Source organism: Polyodon spathula, chromosome 9 (assembly GCF_017654505.1).
Source record: "Polyodon spathula isolate WHYD16114869_AA chromosome 9, ASM1765450v1, whole genome shotgun sequence".
Classification (NCBI taxonomy): Eukaryota; Metazoa; Chordata; class Actinopteri; order Acipenseriformes; family Polyodontidae; genus Polyodon; species Polyodon spathula.
The window spans coordinates 48,867,783-48,888,998 of record NC_054542.1 but is presented as its reverse complement, the minus strand read 5'-3'; positions in this window follow the sequence as shown (position 1 = coordinate 48,888,998).

Below are 21,216 nucleotides of genomic sequence, written 5' to 3'. Positions count from 1 at the left end.
AGCAATGCATCGAAAGTGCAAAGAACGATGGTCAGTCTTATCGAAATGCCTAAGCCCAGCTCTGCAAAAGTCTGATACAAATTCCCTGTGGACTCAATCAAGTACGGACAGCATTCATGTATCTCGTGTCCAGAGTTTTATAATCAGAACACAGCAAGGATAAATATTATTTATTTTCCCAGATGTGTTTCTTCTGCAATTCTCTGATAACATTGTACAATTTGAGTTTCTATTAAACAACTTTAGAAGCATAGACTAAAGGACTCTTTTCAGCCTTTTCAAACAAAAAGATTGTTTTCAAGTTTGTTTTAGGGAATAGTTTAACATTAGAATGACCAAGGTGGCCATTTTGACTGTTTCTGGAATTTTAATTGTAATTGCTGTGCATGTGTTTAAGAGACAGAGCTGTGCTTTCCTGACTCTTCCTAAATATATATATACTAATTACCCTGACAAAGAAAGAATCGTGTAGCTACAAAAATTAACGAGATAAAATATTGTCATACCTATTCTGACCAAGAGTGGTCAAATTGACCAATACATATAAAACATCTATTAAATGTTGCAGCATTATTTGTGTTTATCAGTTGGGACGTGCAGCCATGAATTGAAGTTTGATAATGCATTCCTCAAGTGAGCGGTTTGTTGACATTTCTGCTGTTTCTATGAGCCTCTGATAGCCCATCAATCAGTCTTGGCAGCTCACGGTGCCAGGCTGTCTGTCTGCACTGGTTACTATAAGTCACTAATTTTTCTAAGAAATTAATTGTTACCCCAATACATATTGCAAATGGATCACTGAAGAGATGCAGGACAGCAAAGCAGTGTTTGGAATTACTTCAAATTTTGGCAAACAAGATTCTGAATCAGCAAAGATGGATAATGATGAATGTGGCTCTGAAGCATGAATCTTCCAGCCGCAGTGACACCAAGATGATCCCTGGTCAATGCCCTTGGAGGAATTGAAACTCGTACTAGTATATGCCCATGGAGCATTTGGTGCAGAAGCCTGGGTTACTGTTGATAGCTGTGCCAATATGCACTGCATATGTTGAAAAGCACAGGATCTGTGATTTGAGCAGCACTTAAACTTTGTAAACGATTGTAAATGAAGCCCATTCTGTTCACATGTTTATTTAGTGTTTATTTTGATTATAGTGTGTCTGTGTTTAAACACATAGCTTCGGCTGAGTATATGGGCTTTGTTATGTAGGCAATATAAACCCATTTATTTAAACATGTTTTGATACTTATTTACATCATTCCAGTTGTACAGTTGTGTATGTACATGATATACCTATATATACACACACTTAATTTCAAATATTTGTTTATTTTATTGTTTACATTATTTTGAGGATACACATTATGTAAGATGTCTTTATATAAACAAATTTCTCTTCAAATGTCCTTTTATTTACAATGTTTTGGTTGTGTTGATGCTTTATATAACATTCCTGAATAAAACTACGACTTATATTCAATTCTTGTCCTTGTTTGTTGTTGTTGGTATACTATAAACATGGTCGTTCTAGTGTTAAAAGAAGTTTAAAAGCCCATTTGATTCTTTTCAGAGTCAGAACAAAGTTATGTGTCTGGCTCAATTCCACTAGACCTCATTCTTTATTACACAGCAGTAACATGGTTTAGAAATGACCTTTTCCTAATTAATATCTCTGGGGTCAGTTTAAGGGGATTACTTTTCTTATCATCAGAGTCCAACTAAGTATATGTATGAGAGTAGAGAGTTGACACCTAAAGCCAAAGCATCACTGACATAGTTCTAAATGACACTGCTTTACCAATAAAGGATTACATTGCCTTACACTTGACTGGAATTGAAGACGTAGCTTTCCATGTGTATATGTTAGGACAGCAACTCAAAGTGTACTATCTCTATACCACACAGAGATAAAACATCACTTGACCTCAGAATGACTGCCACAGAACCCTCAATATAAGGAGTCACTAACCAAATGGCATTGGGATATGAGTCTTTGACACTGTGGTGATGGCAGCTTTTTAAAAATGTAGCCGCAAATGTGGTCATTATTTCTTTAAGAGGGATGACTTAACAAAAAGTAAGAATATAAACAGTATTTTATATATTTTTATAAGCTATATGTGTACTCAGTGTAAGAGATCACAAACAGTTATTTCACAAAGGCATGCTGGAAAATTGGCCTTTTGAACAGACCAGGCTTGGTTTGGAATAATATTGGCCATACTACACCCTGAAGTTGGTCAAGAAAAAAGAAATGCTGCCTTAAACATCACTTGTTCATTAATTCCCTCAATATAAATATGCCAGACCTTCTGCTTTACATTAGCCTCATAGTGCACTGTATTTCAGAATGGGTTTCCACAATAAATGCTAACACTTTACATTGTGTCTCTAAACACTGTGTATTTACATAATAGTCACTTACACACAATTACAATGTTATTATGCATAGTTACAATGTACTTAACGTGTACATCTTTTTGCACAATATATGCAAGTACACAATTGTATCAGAAAAAAGGTTAGGTGTAGAGTTAGGGTGAGGCGGGTTAGGGTTAGATTTAGAGTTAGGTATAGGGTTAGGGTTATGTCATGTTCAACGATTTACACATTAAGTACATTGTAACTATGCATAATAGCATTTCAGTCATGTGTAAGTACACTTATATTTACTAAGTAACTACAATGTAAATACAGAGTAATTAGAGACACTTAATGTAAAGTGTTACCTAACAAATTAACCAGTCTAGGTTATTACCTTCTTCCTTACAATTATATAATTATAAACATTAAATACAATCGACTTGCTACTAAAAAGTCAGATACATCAATTTCAGTTCTAATGCATTTATTTGTTCTTTTTAATAACATAATTATTTATTGTTATGCTCTATTAAAAATATATGCAGGCTCGACACCTTTCACAAATGTTAATGATGCCATCCACTTGTATAAGAGCCATTATGCAACACCAGATCCTCAAGAGGACTGTGATATTCTTCTGCTTACCACTTCCAAGCTTTTAAACTGATACACGGGATTGTCTTTATTAATCCAGAGTTCTACACTAATAATACATTCTTGTTCATATTTTTTAATGCAATACGTTGTCTGAAAGTCAACAAATTAAGATCTTAAAGTAAGTAACTTCAAAGTACATTTTCTTTTTTTGTGTGTAAAAATTGTTTTTATAGGAGACATGTGATCAACTTCTTTGGTTAAAGTTCCCTTTTGTGCTTTTAAGAGCGAGACTGATCTAATCTACGGTAATCCAACAGTGAGTTTAAATGCTGGTAGCACACACTCTAGGGTACCCTACTGTCCTACTCTGAACAGAATACTCCCCTCTGCACAGCAATGAAGCAAAAATATTCAAATAAGCAGTACCATAGAATCAAGTTTATAGCCCTTATATGGACCTCTTCACATCAGGCGAAATAGGCTCTCTGATTGGCCTGTGACAAGTATGGTCATTTTCCCTGAGTACAAGTAATACATAAGTGATTATGTCAGTCCTCTATTAAAAAACAAAAAGAAGCGTATAGGTTTCTAAAGGTGTTTTTGTCGTTGTAGTTTGTTTTATTTTTTGAGGGGGGTTTGGGTGGGTTATAGATTACTATTTATCTGTCTTAGAGAATTTTTCTACAAATTATTATTTTTTTTTTATAACATCATTCATCATAATCTCTATGACACATTTTTCAAGTCCTGTCTTAATTAATCAATCTTTAAAATAGAATACCCATTAGGTAAAGGTATATTATCTGTAAAATAAGAAGGTAGCATATTAATCATGTCGCAAATGAGATAATGAGTCTCCCTTAACTCATTTTCAAAAGACTTTGAAAGTTCTACTGTATGTTAGCTATTTTAATGGTCTTGTAATTACTGATATCCCTGGTATAAACATACTCTAATGTGGATCTCTCCCTCTATCTAATGTGTGGTACAGAGCAGTCATACACTTACCCTTTCTAGCGGATGTAGAATGCTTCATCCTGGTACAGGTTCAGAATAAACCATGGGGAACACTAATGCAAATTACTATGAGCAACAAGCTTTAATATTTAATAACACTTATTAAAATCAATACAAATATCAAATATGTAATTATAATTTGAATCATAAATATGCCATTCCTACTCTGTTTGGACAGAGTGAACACCTTAAACATAAGGACATTTGAACACATGCTATAACACAAATTCTAATTATTCTAATTATTTCAAATGTAATCCGGGAGATAATGGAATATATAGCCTTCAAAGTTTCAGATGTCTGCAGAATTTAACATGTGGGTTTAAACAGCTCTGAATCTCCTTAGAAACAGCGAACTAGGAAAGTGATCCGTTAATGACTCTGCAGCTGATGCATGGTTCACACAGCCTCGTCTCGTATCTTATAAAGCTCTTTGTGATGGTGGTCCTCTATGAAAGACACTATATAATAATAATAATAATAATAATATAATAATAATAATAATAATAATAATAATAATAATATTATATTATTATTATTATTATTATTATTATTATTATTATTATTATTATTATTGCTGGAATCTTTACTGACATTTTATCGCAATGACTTCTAGCTAGGGTAACTACGAAGGATCTCTTGCCCTAGTTACATATTTAAAAAGGAATCTGTCAGCAGCCCTTATACTCAGCGGTTTAAATGGGCTCCACTTCTAGCTTTATAATATGCATCCTAAGCAATAACGAGCAAGGTGGCTCAGGCAGTGCTGAAATCGGCAGCTGAGTTTCCAGTATTCATTTCTTAATAAAAACCAAACAAAATAGTGAGTTAAAAATTACAGGTGATCTATACAGTTCTGTGGAAAGGATTAAGCTGCTGATTTAGAGGTTCAGTTCATTTTCAACAGCAGCTGATGTCGACCCCCAGTCTGCATGGATTTCATTGTTACAGAGAAATTATGGTACCAGTGCAACTGCAGTTTTAAATGGGGGTATTTATGGGAGCTTGTTTTGTATTCCCTTCACCGAGGCCCATTGGCTTCTGGTGGCAATAACTGTGTCACATGAAGTGTTTGACAAATTAATAGCTTGCCTTGGTTTGATCCACAAGTTATTCTTTACTTGTTTTGTGTCAGCTGATAAAGTGTAGAGCATGGCTCTGGGGTTATATATCTGATTATATATTTGAGAGCAATATAGTTCTGTTTATAAGCAGTGTACAACGACATGTACACAGAGGATTTAGTGCTGACCTATAGTACAGTCAGACTTACTGTCTCTGCCCGAGTCATTGTTTTCAGTACAGTCAGACTTCAATAACTTACAGTCTCTGCCCGAGTCATTGTTTTCAGTACAGTCAGACTTCAATAACTTACAGTCTCTGCCTGAGTCATTGTTTTTATCTCTACATCTCAAAGAACAAAAAAGCAAGTAAACAAACAAACAAACACACACACAAAAAAACAAAATCACTTTGGTATTAAGGCCAACTGCAACAGTCCAATTCTGATAAAAGGAGTTCTGTAAATAGAAACATAATTCAGATCTCTGAAATCATGCATCTACATGCATCAGCTTCTTGATAGTTCTATTAAATAATATGTGACTGCTGCTAATCATGGAACCTTTTCAGTTTCTATTTTAATGCATGGCTTGTGGTTTATTTTAGCAGTTAAATGGACAGTATACCTGTTTTTGTAACATGTAGCATGTTGCTTTGCTTTTGTACTGTCCATACTGTAACAAATGGGTTAATCCTGTTAGAGGCAGTGTTTTACACTTATTCACACTAAATATCTTCTGACTGTAGCCCCTTGCTTACAAGGCAAATAAAGGTAGAATTAGTTACCAGATAAAGGATACCGATTTCAATAAATGATAAAGAAGACAGATATACGCACATATTAATGCAATTATACATGCTTTTGTGTATGAAGACTTTTTTAAACTGTGTTTTTAGGTTGTATTTCAGACTGGATCATGAGGCTGCTTGAAATGTATTGTGTTGTTTTAAAGTGAGCTTCAAGATTCTAAAGTACTGTTAGCGTTTAAAGGGAATCTACCAGTGGTGAAATTCCTGCACTACTCAGACCTGATTAACTGACTAAATCTGAGAGGTTTATAATACAGTGTTTATTATTATTTACAAATCTTAAAATTACTTAAAATTGTTGTTTTATAAGTATATATGTATTGTAGCGTGCCCAGGGGAAGACAGCAGCAGGGCTGGTAGGTGATGTAATCACACATAGAGACATAAGCCTGATATACGCTCCTTGGTACAGCGATATTGGCGCTATGCTTTAGTGCGAGAGGTCCCGGGTTAGCGGCCGCCCCCCTCCTATGTGTGGATTGCTTCACCCTGTGCGATGCGCCTGTGTTAACTGAGATCGCTATTCATATGTCTTACTGTAGGTACACAATTAAATGAATAACAAAAAATCGACTTAAAATATCAATAGCAATAACATTTGGAGCGCAGGCTATGGAAATGTCTAGCTGTTTCTTTGAAAGGAAAAAAGCCATACCTTACATTGCATGTACTGGTTATGCAGCTCAGAAATTAATACGGCATCATAGCCTTGCACAATTCTTTCAACAAGTTATCAAGGGTGGGTTGGCTAAAATTTGTAAATTAAAGTCCAGATGGCTAGATGCAGAAGTGACGCAGGGCTATAATCAGGCATCCTCAAATTTGGCACACTCTTTCCAAGTGTAAAGCCAAGGAGAACCCCCAAGGTCCCTCCCTGGCTCTATCATCAAGTATCATCTTTCAATTTGGGAAACAGGACTTGGCAGTAGGATGGGGATCCAGAGGCTCTGGAGCCATCCTCCTGTGAATAGAAACCATCCCACAGCAAACTGTTCCCTTCCCTGCCCTCAGCACTGCAGAAAGGATAACACTGCTGGTAGGGGAGTCTTGACTGGGAGGACAGGAGCAACAGATGTCCAAGGCCATTCAGGGGAGCACCTCATTAAACTCCACAATCACCACCCTTGAGGAGGAACTATGATTTGTACCGACTGATAGCTCCTGTCAAATGGATAAGCGTGAACATCATCAATGTTCTCATGACAGTAATTTCTCTTAATTTGCTAGAAAAAAGCTACATCCACCTATCAGTCATGATTATCACCTAATTAGGTCCTCACGAGTGGAATTTAACTGAGTTGCTTATAATTACAAGAGATAAAGAAAGAGAGCGAGAAATGCAATATACAATAAATTGTTGGGTTGGGTTTTTTTTGCTGCTAGTTTTGGTGTGACCATATATATATATATAATATATATACCCCATATATATATATATATATAATATATATATAAGTATTATATAGATATTATATATTATATATATTATATATATATATAAGGTTTGTGTGTGTACAAACACAAACATCAATTATAACTACTTATATCTATATGATGCATGAATTTTCACATAATTAAGCTTGAAAGTGTGCAAAATCGAAGATAAAGTACTGCATTACTATATTTAAAACCATTCCACCAAACCATTTACACCAGATTGTTGTGGTGTTATAGGGTACCTGCTAACGGTGCCCTTACATGAAATCTCACATCCTTGTGTTTAAAATATTTTGCCCAAACTTTGTTTACAAGTCTTGAAAACATTAAGTAAGCAAAATAAGTGAGGAGGCTTCTAATATAACCTCATAAGCTATGAAGTTGCGAATTGTCTGTTATGACAAACTTCAGCTCATATTTTTGCTACAAACCCTCAATTCAGTGAGAGTGGTTTTGGTATACTAACTTGTGTACAGTGTATAAATTACATTTGATACTTCTGAAAAACACAGACATTGTCAATTTTAACAAGACTTCAAAGTGTTTGTCTGCTTGACCTGACTCATATCTGAGACAGAAGGCAAGACATTAAGGACAAACCAAAAGTGTCTCACATTCTTAGATTTCAAGATCTAAGGCCCAGCTTGTATTGACTAAAATCAGCAGCACTACTCTGAAGTACACTATATAAAGCATATTTTGTTAAGTGACCACAACTGTAATACAATAGACTGATTTATTTGAACTTTGCAACATTGTCATAACATTTACAATTGCCCACCAGTGTCTATTGAATCTTGTATGCCAGACTCATAAATGGACTGTTTCAAGACACTGAAAACCCATGAGACCTACAAACTGGTGGAATCGATATCAAGCAAGCAGCATCTTCTAGAAGCAATTTAAAAAGAATTGTTGGAGCAGAGAGGGCAATAGTTCCTTTAACTCATGCCGATAAATTACATTTTGGTTTTGTAGCACGAACACAACACACTACGAAAAAAGGTATGCAGTTAAGAAATTGATTTTAAACACTTTTGCACTTGGACACCGTTAACAAGGAAACCTATAATTTGCCAAAACAAATTATAATAGTGTTGCAGCTGTGACGACCATCAAAGTCTCCTTTATCATTTGTACTTTTTCTGTTTTTGTGCTCGTCATTCACAAGGCCCTGAAGTTTAAAAACATACACGTTTTTTATGATTGCTTGACCTTAAATATGTAAACTTGACATTTCTGCAATGGTCGATTGTGGATGAAATCAAAATTTCGAAATGAGAAAATTCAATGGCATTCTTGTAGGATTAATGCAAAGTCAGGCTTGCTGTGGAAATCCTACTGGTCACTCCTGTTTAGCAAAAGCACTTTAAACATGAAAAGACTGCGCACCAATAGGTTGATTAAAAAGTAAAGTTGTTTTATAGAGCACAGTGAGAGCAGAGGCCATTATAAACAGTTTTTGGTTCCTCTATTTGTAATGTGGACTTTTTCCAAAGAAATACACAAAACACTTCATTCTCGTTACATTTTGTAACCCTAAAACAAATGAGAACTAAAACAACTGATCTAATTGGTTGCTGGATAGGTCGTTCATTTTTAATAAATGTCAGAACAAAAGCTTGTGAAACCCACCAGCAGCAACAATGAAGCGCTGATTGAAATGACTGACTTGGGAACAGAAAACAGGCAGTGTTGTTGCAGGAAGGTAGTGATGCGGATATAATACTACACTCATAAGACAGATTTTATGAACCATAATGTTTGAATAAAATGATTCGGTTGAACAAAGGCTATATATTTCTTGTAAACAGTGCAGGGTGTTCTATAATCCTTTAAAAACATTTTCTTGAAAAACAAATTTTTAAAAAGCCGAAATGTCGATATATTATTGTTTCTGCTAAGATCATTGTTTGCTCTGCTATTCCATTTATCTGAAGAATGAATGAATTATTGAATCAAAAGACCTGTTTGGAACAGTGTTTCATCGAAATGTACTGGAACACCACTAACACTCGACCAGCTTTAATATGCACGCCAAATAAATTGAGTGCTTAGTCCAAATGAATTGTGAAAGAATGTGATGGTCCCTTACACAGTCTTTCTCGGTATATGCCTGTCACAAAGACGGCTGTAGTGGGTGACATCAGACCAGAAATAGGAACCAGGAAATAAACAACAGAGAGGTGGAGTTGGTGGAGCTGAGTGATTGGTTTCGCTCAGCATTTAATGAGTGAACAGAACAGTAAATAAAAAGGTTGTAACAAACAAAAAAAACACAGTTTCGCCAAAATAAAGAGAAAAACAAAACAGACTACACAGACAAACAAGGTGAGCTGATATTTTAACTATTATTATTACTGTTACCTCCATCTCCAATCCCGTTCTCCACTCACCGAACACACAACCCAGAGTGAGTGAAAACATGCTGCTTTTATGCAGCTGTACCAACACACGACTTCTAATCAATCATTCAATTGGAGTCACGGTACAACTGCATGTGAATTAAAATGCAATTTCCCATGCTTACATATTATTACATTTTACTTGCACATGAAGTGCTGTGCAATCCTCGTGCCTAAATACAAATATATATTTAAAACACTTGTGTTGCACAGACCTGTTTATATCCCATGTACCAATGACTATAACCAACATTAACACACAACATACAACACAAAATACACACAGGGGCAGGGCACTTTGCCACAATGCCCCAGCCATAAACATATTTAAACATGAAATGATGGCATTGTACTTTATTTTCATAGACTTTCATCAATGCCAGCAAAACAATTAATCACATTATACCATGTTATTAGTTGTTAACCACAGTTCTTGGTAGCACCATACACTTGTGTTGATTACTTTCCCAGAGGCTTTTACTCTAGATCAGGGACTGAGGTACACACTCCAGCTTGTAACTGCCAGAGCTGCAGGTATCTTTCCATTATACAAACTGCTGCAGATGTCACCTTGATAGGGTTTGTAATCCAGGTTCAGATTTTCTGATGATACATTAGAAGTTAAAGCAACAGACCTGAAACTGCTGTCATACCTCTCTGACTTTGAGAGATTTCTTTGATTGTTATGCTCTGACCCAACTGAATGTATAACATGCCTCGCTTCTGTGTTTACCTAAGCAGCATTCAAGAGATAAAAACACAGTCATCAGTCAGCCCATCAGGAAGGGGAGTGAGCCCCTTATAAGGTTCTGAGGATGACATAGCAGTAGATGGTAGATCTAGGTAAGTGCTTTGAAAACACACAAAGAACACATAACCACCAGGCAAAGAGACAGCACAGCACCCTGGGAATCTAAACTTTCTAGTTACAACATTATTATTATGAGCATTTGATTACAATGTCATATGGCATCATGTCCACCTGGGCAGTATATAAAGATATTCTACTAATCCGAGCCTTGCCTGCTGTGGAGATACATCATTACAAATTGATTTATGTGGCTGTCAATGTTACCACAGAAAAAGGCTTAATGACAAGAATCTGTGAAACTCATTTTACAGTGGGTGTGTACCTGACACCTTTGCTACATGTGACACTGTCAGACAAAAATGCTAAGCACATTTTCAGCTCTATTTTCTAGCTAGTAAATTTGATGACCTAAATCAGATTTTTTTTTTATACTCTCACTTTGTTAAGATGCTCATCCAGTCAGAATAATAAAACTGAAATAAGTATCTAAATACTTGTAATGAAAAAGAATTATAAAATCAATGTCATAAAATGGAGAAGTTTGACTTAATCTGCATGTTTAGATAATAAATCCGGCTTCATTGTAAAGTGTTTTGGAAATGAATCACTGCAACCAGAGAGAAATTGTATAATAAAATCAGCCACTTTGAAAAGCAATTTTAAAAATGTGTCAGTGACATAATGGGGTTCCTGTTGTTACCTGTTCATAGCCTCCTCCAGAGAGATCTAGTGCTGCTATTACCTGTTCATAGCCTCCTCCAGAGAGATCTAGTGCTGCTGTTAACTGTTCATAGCCTCCTCCAGAGAGATCTAGTGCTGCTGTTACCTGTTCATAGCCTCCTCCAGAGAGATCTAGTGCTGCTGTTACCTGTTCATAGCCTCCTCCAGAGAGATCTAGTGCTGCTGTTACCTGTTCATAGCCTCCTCCAGAGAGATCTAGTGCTGCTGTTACCTGTTCATAGCCTCCTCCAGAGAGATCTAGTGCTGCTGTTACCTGTTCATAGCCTCCTCCAGAGAGATCTAGTGCTGCTGTTACCTGTTCATAGCCTCCTCCAGAGAGATCTAGTGCTGCTGTTACCTGTTCATAGCCTCCTCCAGAGAGATCTAGTGCTGCTGTTACCTGTTCATAGCCTCCTCCAGAGAGATCTAGTGCTGCTGTTACCTGTTCATAGCCTCCTCCAGAGAGATCTAGTGCTGCTGTTACCTGTTCATAGCCTCCTCCAGAGAGATCTAGTGCTGCTGTTACCTGTTCATAGCCTCCTCCAGAGAGATCTAGTGCTGCTGTTACCTGTTCATAGCCTCCTCCAGAGAGATGCTGCTGTTACCTGTTCATAGAGAGATGTGCTGCTGTTACCTGTTCATAGCCTCCTCCAGAGAGATCTAGTGCTGCTGTTACCTGTTCGTAGCCTCCTCCAGAGAGATCTAGTGCTGCTGTTACCTGTTCGTAGCCTCCTCCAGAGAGATCTAGTGCTGCTGTTACCTGTTCATAGCCTCCTCCAGAGAGATCTAGTGCTGCTGTTACCTGTTCGTAGCCTCCTCCAGAGAGATCTAGTGCTGCTGTTACCTGTTCATAGCCTCCTCCAGAGAGATCTAGTGCTGCTGTTACCTGTTCATAGCCTCCTCCAGAGAGATCTAGTGCTGCTGTTACCTGTTCATAGCCTCCTCCAGAGAGATCTAGTGCTGCTGTTACCTGTTCATAGCCTCCTCCAGAGAGATCTAGTGCTGCTGTTACCTGTTCATAGCCTCCTCCAGAGAGATCTAGTGCTGCTGTTACCTGTTCATAGCCTCCTCCAGAGAGATCTAGTGCTGCTGTTACCTGTTCATAGCCTCCTCCAGAGAGATCTAGTGCTGCTGTTACCTGTTCATAGCCTCCTCCAGAGAGATCTAGTGCTGCTGTTACCTGTTCATAGCCTCCTCCAGAGAGATCTAGTGCTGCTGTTACCTGTTCATAGCCTCCTCCAGAGAGATCTAGTGCTGCTGTTACCTGTTCATAGCCTCCTCCAGAGAGATCTAGTGCTGCTGTTACCTGTTCATAGCCTCCTCCAGAGAGATATAGTGCTGCTGTTACCTGTTCGTAGCCTCCTCCAGAGAGATCTAGTGCTGCTGTTACCTGTTCATAGCCTCCTCCAGAGAGATCTAGTGCTGCTGTTACCTGTTCGTAGCCTCCTCCAGAGAGATCTAGTGCTGCTGTTACCTGTTCATAGCCTCCTCCAGAGAGATCTAGTGCTGCTGTTACCTGTTCATAGCCTCCTCCAGAGAGATCTAGTGCTGCTGTTACCTGTTCGTAGCCTCCTCCAGAGAGATCTAGTGCTGCTGTTACCTGTTCATAGCCTCCTCCAGAGAGATCTAGTGCTGCTGTTACCTGTTCGTAGCCTCCTCCAGAGAGATCTAGTGCTGCTGTTACCTGTTCATAGCCTCCTCCAGAGAGATATAGTGCTGCTGTTACGTGTTCGTAGCCTCCTCCAGATAGATCTAGTGCTGCTGTTACCTGTTCGTAGCCTCCTCCAGAGAGATCTAGTGCTGCTGTTACCTGTTCGTAGCCTCCTCCAGAGAGATCTAGTGCTGCTGTTACCTGTTCATAGCCTCCTCCAGAGAGATCTAGTGCTGCTGTTACCTGTTCATAGCCTCCTCCAGAGAGATCTAGTGCTGCTGTTACCTGTTCATAGCCTCCTCCAGAGAGATCTAGTGCTGCTGTTACCTGTTCATAGCCTCCTCCAGAGAGATCTAGTGATGGATGCTGAGATAATGTCTACCTGAAACGCTGCTGGCATCACTTTAACGTATTTCAATTCCCTCCTTCCAAAATTTAGAAACATAAATGCTGACACATTAGTTTGATCAGTTGCATTAGTAGATATTTATAAAGGGAACACAACCTTATCATCTCCAGAGTGCCATGGTGGGTCAACCCCAGCAGCTATAATAATGTACACACCTACAGCACAAGTCATATTTCTCAATCAAATTGCAAAGCAAGCTTTTAAAAAATGAATTGATCCTTCATCTGCTAGGAAACAGAGAAGAGCCTATACATCAATTTATTGAATCCTTAAATAATTTACCTGTAATATAGCATAACACATCCCCACGTGCTTCCCCATCCGTATTCATGTACAGACATGCACCAATGAAGCTGGGGCAGTGACGAGGGTGTGCTTTATATATATAGATATATATAGATATATAATATATATATAGTGATCAGAGAGGACCCAGCTCTGATCTCAAACCCGAGTGATCAGAGAGGACCCAGCTCTGATCTCAAACCCGAGTGATCAGAGAGGACCCAGCTCTGATCTCAAACCCGAGTGATCAGAGAGGACCCAGCTCTGATCTCAAACCCGAGTGCACTAGGCAGCCATCTTGAAAATCCCTTTCAGCATCATTATTAACCCTAATCAAGTGTCGCACTTTCCCATCTTTGTACTGAACAAAGACACCCTTGCACATTACAGGGAGGTTTTGTTTTTCAATTTTTAAAACACGATTCAGTGTTTATCTTGTTTCGTAACGGCAGACAGAAAAAAACCTGTAAAAGTCTGGATATAAGAAATGGAAGATCTCAATGTCAGTCACCTTATTTCTTTTGGGGTGGGGGGGGGGGGGGGGGGGGGGGGGGGGGGGGCGGGGGGGGCGGTATTTCCAGTTGAGAATGAGAAGGCCTTCCAATTCTGGAATGAGATTTTGAACAATGCAGCTGCTGTGCTATCCATGCTGCAGTGACAATGGATCTTCTCCCATCTGTGCTTATGAAGACTAATGCAAAAGGTCACTGACTTAATAGTGGTGGAGAAGGCTTGGCTAGTTCCAGGATTGAATGATAAGTCACGCCTTTTTAGGAAGCCGCTCAGCATTTTATTAAGCACCAGACAGTCAATAAACATTGTAATGAGACACACTAAAAATCCTTGTTCCTTCATGCAGACATAATAAATCCTATGAGGTTTCGATAACTAAGACTGTAATTACTCGAGTGATCTTCTATTGAATTACAATTACAGGGGCATCTTATAACAAGGGAAGATAAAGATTCTGATCAGAGAATCAGATACTTTAATTTTGTTTCTTTTCACGTAGTTGTGGTGTTCCCACGATAGGGAGTCGATATGTTTAAACTTGTGAAATGTGTCTGAATTGGAATAATAATATATAAAGAATGAAAAGGAATACAGGGATACCTGTAATACACATTATGTCCTTGTTCTGTGGTGTTATTTAATCCACCCTTCAGTCATGGTAGGGCATTCAATGAACAATCTCTGGGATTCATATTTGATTCTGATTTATGTTTTGAGGCTCATATCCGTAATGCCATCAAAGTGTCTTGTCTTTCATTGCTGGATTCTGAGAAGCTAATTCATGCTTTTGGCTCATCTAGACTCGATTAATGCAATGCTCTTTTTGTTGGGTTACCAGACCATGCATTTTCACGGTCACCACAAGTGAACACATAACTTCCATGCTTGCTTATTAACTTTGGCTTACAGTATGATTTACAATTCATTATAAGATCCTACTTTTGACTTACAAAACACGTCATGGCATGACATCTGATTCTGTACCTAGACGTGCTTTAAGGTCGGCTGATTCTGGCATTCTGTCCCTCCCAAAGATTAAGACAAAAAAGGAAAGGAGAAAGACCTTTCAATTACAATGCTCCCAGATTGTGGAATATTGTGATATTAGAGATGCAGAGTCACTTAATATTTCGAAATTAAGATAAAAAAACTAACTTTTTTTAGACTACCATGTCATACAAAGTGTTCTCTTTTAATTTCTCTACTGATATTGATGTTTCTTTTAATTGTCATGATGGCTGTTTAGTGTTGAGTTGGGGGGGTGGGGTGCTTCTATTATATGATAATGAGTGTTAGATGCATATGACAGTCCCTGCCACCCAGGGACGACCGTGAACATTATCCAAAAATTGGCAAGTATGTAAACGTACTTACTTGATTGTGGAGACGAAGCGCCGCAGAGAAACTTAATTGCATGCTGCCATGAAACAAACTAGTCAAAGGATTACTTGCATTTATCTGTGTTTCAAAAATTCTGTCACATGACTTGAATGAATTCTAGTCAAGTATTTTACATTTCCTAGAGAACAGCCTTTGTTTAGTGAACCAACCATCCACTCCAACTGAAGGCTGAAACATGTAGTAGAAAGTCAGCGAGGACCTCCATTGTAGGCAATGTTTGTATTGTACACTAGGTGAACTCTGTGTGGGAATCTGCTGTGTTGTGGTATATGTAAAATACATATTTTTAGTGTATAGTATTAGTGCCATTTAGGTCTTATAGAAAATACATTTACATTAAAAGCAGAATATAATGCCAGTAAACAATAAACTAGATTAAAAATGGACAGCATATATTTTGAACTGTTTTTTAAAACTCACTTCTGTATATATTCTATCTAGCCCTTCAATATCAATATTTGAGAATAATTAAGTTGATGGTCAGAATATTTGGGATGGAAATGTAATTCTATATCACCTTCCTATACTGTCAACCCATCCTCAGGATACCAGGCGCATGGTTGCACTCTGAAAGGATTTATGCTTCAATCTCAAAGTGGAAAGTAGCATTACAGCAACCTTCTGCTCTCCCGTTGGGCTGCAGTATTTTGGGGAGAGATGTATGACATAATTATCAGCCTCTGCACTTTCGATCAGCAGGAAATTACTATGGATGTGCCTCCTGAATGTCTTCCAACTTTACAAGTGAGACCCTGACAAACTCTGCAGCATTGCTTTCTCTGTCCACAGCTGTGAGCCTGTCTTAATATTTGCTGTATTTTTTACTTCCAAAATCAACAGGAAATCCTGCCCTGTAGGTTTATTCAAAAAAGGTATTTAACAAATTGCTAATTAGTCATGCACTTTTTTGCCCATTGTGCTCAACCCTTTTTATTCCCATATAATTGTAGCGGAGGTGAGTGGAAGCATTGCTGCTTTATACAGAATTAATTTAGCAGTGGTCTTTTGTAGCAGTGGTCTCCAAGGACAGTTTGTGTTCACTGTGTGAGAATATTTAATGCTATCTAAGTGACAGGACCCTTAGACATTTAATTCCTATGCCATTAATTCTCTATTGGTTCTGAAAGCTGTAGCCCTGAGATATAACTCTCCATTACTCTGTTGAGAATGACATCTTGGCATTAAGCGGCCACGTCGTACAAGCGCCTTTATCCCTAAAGTCCTTTTATATGAAGCATCATTCTACACAGGGTGCATTAGGCCTGCAGGATTATTTTACATTACCGTACTTAGAAATCTTTAGAGATTACACTATGTAACACAATTTTTGTTCCTGGGTAGTAAGTGTTATTTCCTAATTGCTTATGCCTCAAAAGTATAGAAAATGGCTATTATTCCCCACAAACTTTGCTTTTGTGACCAGGACAGTGATATTTTGAAATTTACCTATTTCCAATGAGAAAACGGGAGAATTTGTGTCTTTTCGTTCACATAAAGTCAGAAAAAAACAACATATGAATCCAAATTAACATTTATACTAAAGTAATACAAGAATGACTACAAAAGATTTAGAAGTGAGTAGTTTTTCTAGATTTACAATTATACTGTAAATTTACTTTCACAAATCAGCCCCCAAATGTAGTCTCCCATCATGTTCTCGTTATACTGTCCTTGGTAGCGGCGTTCAAAGTCCAGTATATCCTGGTGGAAGCACTCGCCTTGCTCCGAATTACTCCCATGTTCTCCTTGAATTTATCAAGATGAGCATCAAGGATATGGACTTTGAGGGACATCCTACAGCCCATTGTGCCGTAGTTCTTCACCAGAGTCTCAACCAGCTCCACATAGTTTTCGGCCTTGTGATTGCCCAGGAAGCCCTGAACCACTGCGACAAATCTGTTCCAAGCCGCTTTCTCCTTACTAGTGAGCTTCTTGGGGAATTCTTTGCACTCTAGGATCTTATTTATCTGTGGTCCGACGAAGACACCGACTTTGACCTTTGCCTCAGACAGCTTAGGGAAGAAGTCTTGAAGGTACTTGAAAGCTGCCGACTTCTTATCTAGAGCTCTGACAAATTGTTTCATAAGGCCCAATTTGATGTGCAGTGGTGGCATCAGCACCTTCCGGGGGTCCACCAGTGGCTCCCACTTGACGTTGTTCCTCCCCACAGAGAACTTGGTCCGCTGTGGCCAGTCCCACCTGTGGTAGTGCGCCTTGGTGTCCCTGCTGTCCCAAAGGCAAAGATAACAGGGAAACTTGGTAAAACCGCTTTGGAGACCCATCAGGAATGCCACCATTTTGAAGTCTCCTATGACCTCCCAGACGTACTCATCATACTTCAAGGTGTCCAGCAAGGTCTTGATGCTGTTGTAATCCTCTTTGAGGTGCACCGAGTGAGCCAGGGGAAGAGACGGGTACTTGTTACCATTATGGAGCAGCACGGCTTTGAGGCTCCTGGATGAGCTGTCAATGAAGAGGCGCCACTCATTCTGGTTACAGGCGATTCCGATTGCCTCGAACAGACTGATCACATTGTGGCAGAAGCAGAGCCCATCTTGATGGGTGAAGAAGCTGGAAAAAGGTTGGTGACGCTTCCTCTGATCTGCGACTTGCACACTTTCATATTCCATTGCTTGAGCCTAGACGTCAAAAGCTCGCCATTGGACTTGGTGAGACCAAGATCTCTAATCAAGTCGTTGAGGTCTTTTTGGTTGGGGTAGTATGGGTTTCTCTCCTCAGCTCCACCTCTGAAATTGTCATCTGGATCTACAACATCTTCCTCGCTCTCTGACTTGCTGCTCTCTTCTAAAGACGGCTGCTCTCTCTCCGGAGGAGTGGGTACGGGGAGCTCATGGCAGTGTGGCACCGGGGCGATGGATGAAGGAAGGTCCGGATACGTGATAGCAGGTGCATTCTTGCCAGTCCGACATTTGGAAGGGTCCACCATGCAGAAGTAGCAGTTGCTTGAGTGGTCAGTGGGTTCCCGCCAAATTCTTGGGATAGCGAACTTCATGGCTCTCTTTTCCCCTCTGTACCATCCTACAAAAATACATTTATTTCACCCATGACTAATGTGTAAGAGATTCTCACAACATTTTTCATATATGATATATTTTTTCAATAACATTGAAAATTGTAAAACATTTTAAAATTAAAAACTTTTACAATTTTAAAAATTTTAACAAATTTTATAACATAAAATTCCGAGCAACAATTGTCCATCTTACCTTCCAGAGTTTTTTTGCAGTGCTCGCAGGTGAAATGAGGTGCCCAGGGTTTGTCTTGATCCCTGACAGGCATGCCGAAATATGCCTTGTAGGCCTCATACATCTAGGCAGATGCTTCCACTGAGTACTTTTTCGCTCTTGTCTTGATAAATTGGCTGCAGACATAGCAAAATGCGTCTGCCGGATGCTTGCAGCCTCTTGATGCCATCTCAGAAAAATGCAGATATGTATCCACTTAGGCAACTGGAACTAAACTGAACTGGTGGGCTTAAGGCCCCTGTATTTATACTACTATTTATATTACTGGAAAGTTCTAGAAAGTTCTAGAAGTTACTCCAAGTTTACTCAGCACTGAATCTATCTGGAATGTTCTGGAAAATAGGTACATTTCAAAATTTCACTGTCCTGGTCACAAAAGCAAAGTTTGTGGGGAATAATAGCCATTTTCTATACTTTTGAGGCATAAGCAATTAGGAAATAACACTTACTACCCAGGAACCAAAAAAAAAAAAAAAAAAAAAAAAAAAAAAAATTGTTACATGGTGTTATCAGACATTTTTATTATTTTGCAGTTCATTACGTTTTAATATATCCCACCTTCCTCCTATACCTATTTTAAATATATAAACCAACGTGGTCCAATAGCTGAAAAATGCAGTTCTTTCATCACAATTATATTTAATATGTATTTAATAGGGTGATCGTTGTTCACTGAAAATTCAATTTCATAGAGAAAGATTATATATAATAAGGTTCTTTCAGGTAAGAGAAATTGGTTGATATTTATAGGGCCATATTTTGATACAATACAAAAGGCACTGGGCAATTTGCAGAGAGGTTTAAAATTGGCAGAAACTGCTCAGAACAATGTTGCTGCTGCTGCTTGCACAAACTAGAGTTGCAGCTTGTTAAGTTTTATACTGTCACAATGGTTTTATTCCTACGAGGTAAAGTGCACTCTGCTCTATTCACGCTTAAAAAGAGGGCCTATAGAGTAGTACTGTATACAGCCCAAGATAGGGAAAGAACAGGAGTGTGTGGCATGTCATTAATGACCAAGTAACACTGACACAATCCCATAGAAACTACAAGCCTGGTCAACTCCCTCCTACTGTAAACTGCTGCTGAAGTATCTGAGAGCATTTCTATTACTTCCTGCTGTACCTTACTAATGTTTACAGTGGTATGCTGCGGTAGCACATCAAAGCATGCGTGCATGGTAAAGTATGGTAAAAACACATGAAAATATGGCAACATGCTTTGCAATCATCCTTCTCTTTGTTCTAATAAAGTCAGAATAAAGCTGTTTTCGAACCCCCAGAAATGAACCTGAAAACCGGAAAGCCTGCTAGTCGTTATCACTAAGAACATGGACCGGTTCTTCTTTGTGTTGAGTGGTTCTTTTCCTCCTTTAGGGTGCACACAGGTCAGTATAGAAGTGAAACGGCAATGCCAGTCAGAGGCAGTGCAGCTAATTGATGAGTTATCTGTCTCACTGTTACAGTGTCACAGCAGGCTCATGCATTATAATTCAAATGTCATGGCACAATATTTAGGATATCAAACTGATCTTTGTCCTATATCTCTGTATTAACATATTGTCAAAAGTCTTGAAAACATAATCAAAAATAAAAATTAAACCCATGAAGGAACATACAACTGCCTTTCCTGGATAGACTTTAACCATACATTACTGAGACTTAAACAATCACAAGAGCACAAGACTTACAAAAGGATATGTTTGACAGTGTGTATTCTAAGAAGCAATAAGACCGTTTCCTATAATAAAATAGATACTGGAGAGCAAACTGGCTTCTGTTTCTTTGGGCTATTGCTTGTACATTATGAAACATCATCGCAGTTCAACTTTTCCTTTGACAGTTTGTGGTAGCAATGAATACAGAATCAAGGCAGACTAGTGCAAAGGTTACCCAGAAACAATTCAAACTTTATCAAGCACGGTTAAACCTTCTAGAACAGACACTTGGCCAATGGGATGAAGTGAAGCAGGCTGTATATCTTGACAGGATTGACAGAATGACAGACAGTGGTACCCATTCTCTCTGGGATTTTATTTCCCACTTGTGCCCTTGCTTGCTAGATGGATGGACTGCCTTAATAAGAATAATGAGCAGCAGCAGGTACAGTATAAAAAAAAAGCAAATGACAAGGAATAAAAATAACATTGTGAGGTCCTTAATAATGTATTATTTTTGAGTGGAAGAAAGGCTTGACAGATACTGTCAACATGTTATTTCACCCCAGTGTTCTAACTTATTGGATTCCTACAGGGATTTTAATAGACTGTAGTTTTCCAGTGAGCTATCTTTGATTATAAGGAATGTTCTTATAGGTATTAATCCAGAGAAGCACACAATGATTGTTGATTTTTAAACAATTTTGATTTTTTAATTTTGCCTCTGAATCCATAAAAATGTATGTGTGTGTGTATATATATATATATATATATATATATATATATATATATATATATATATATATA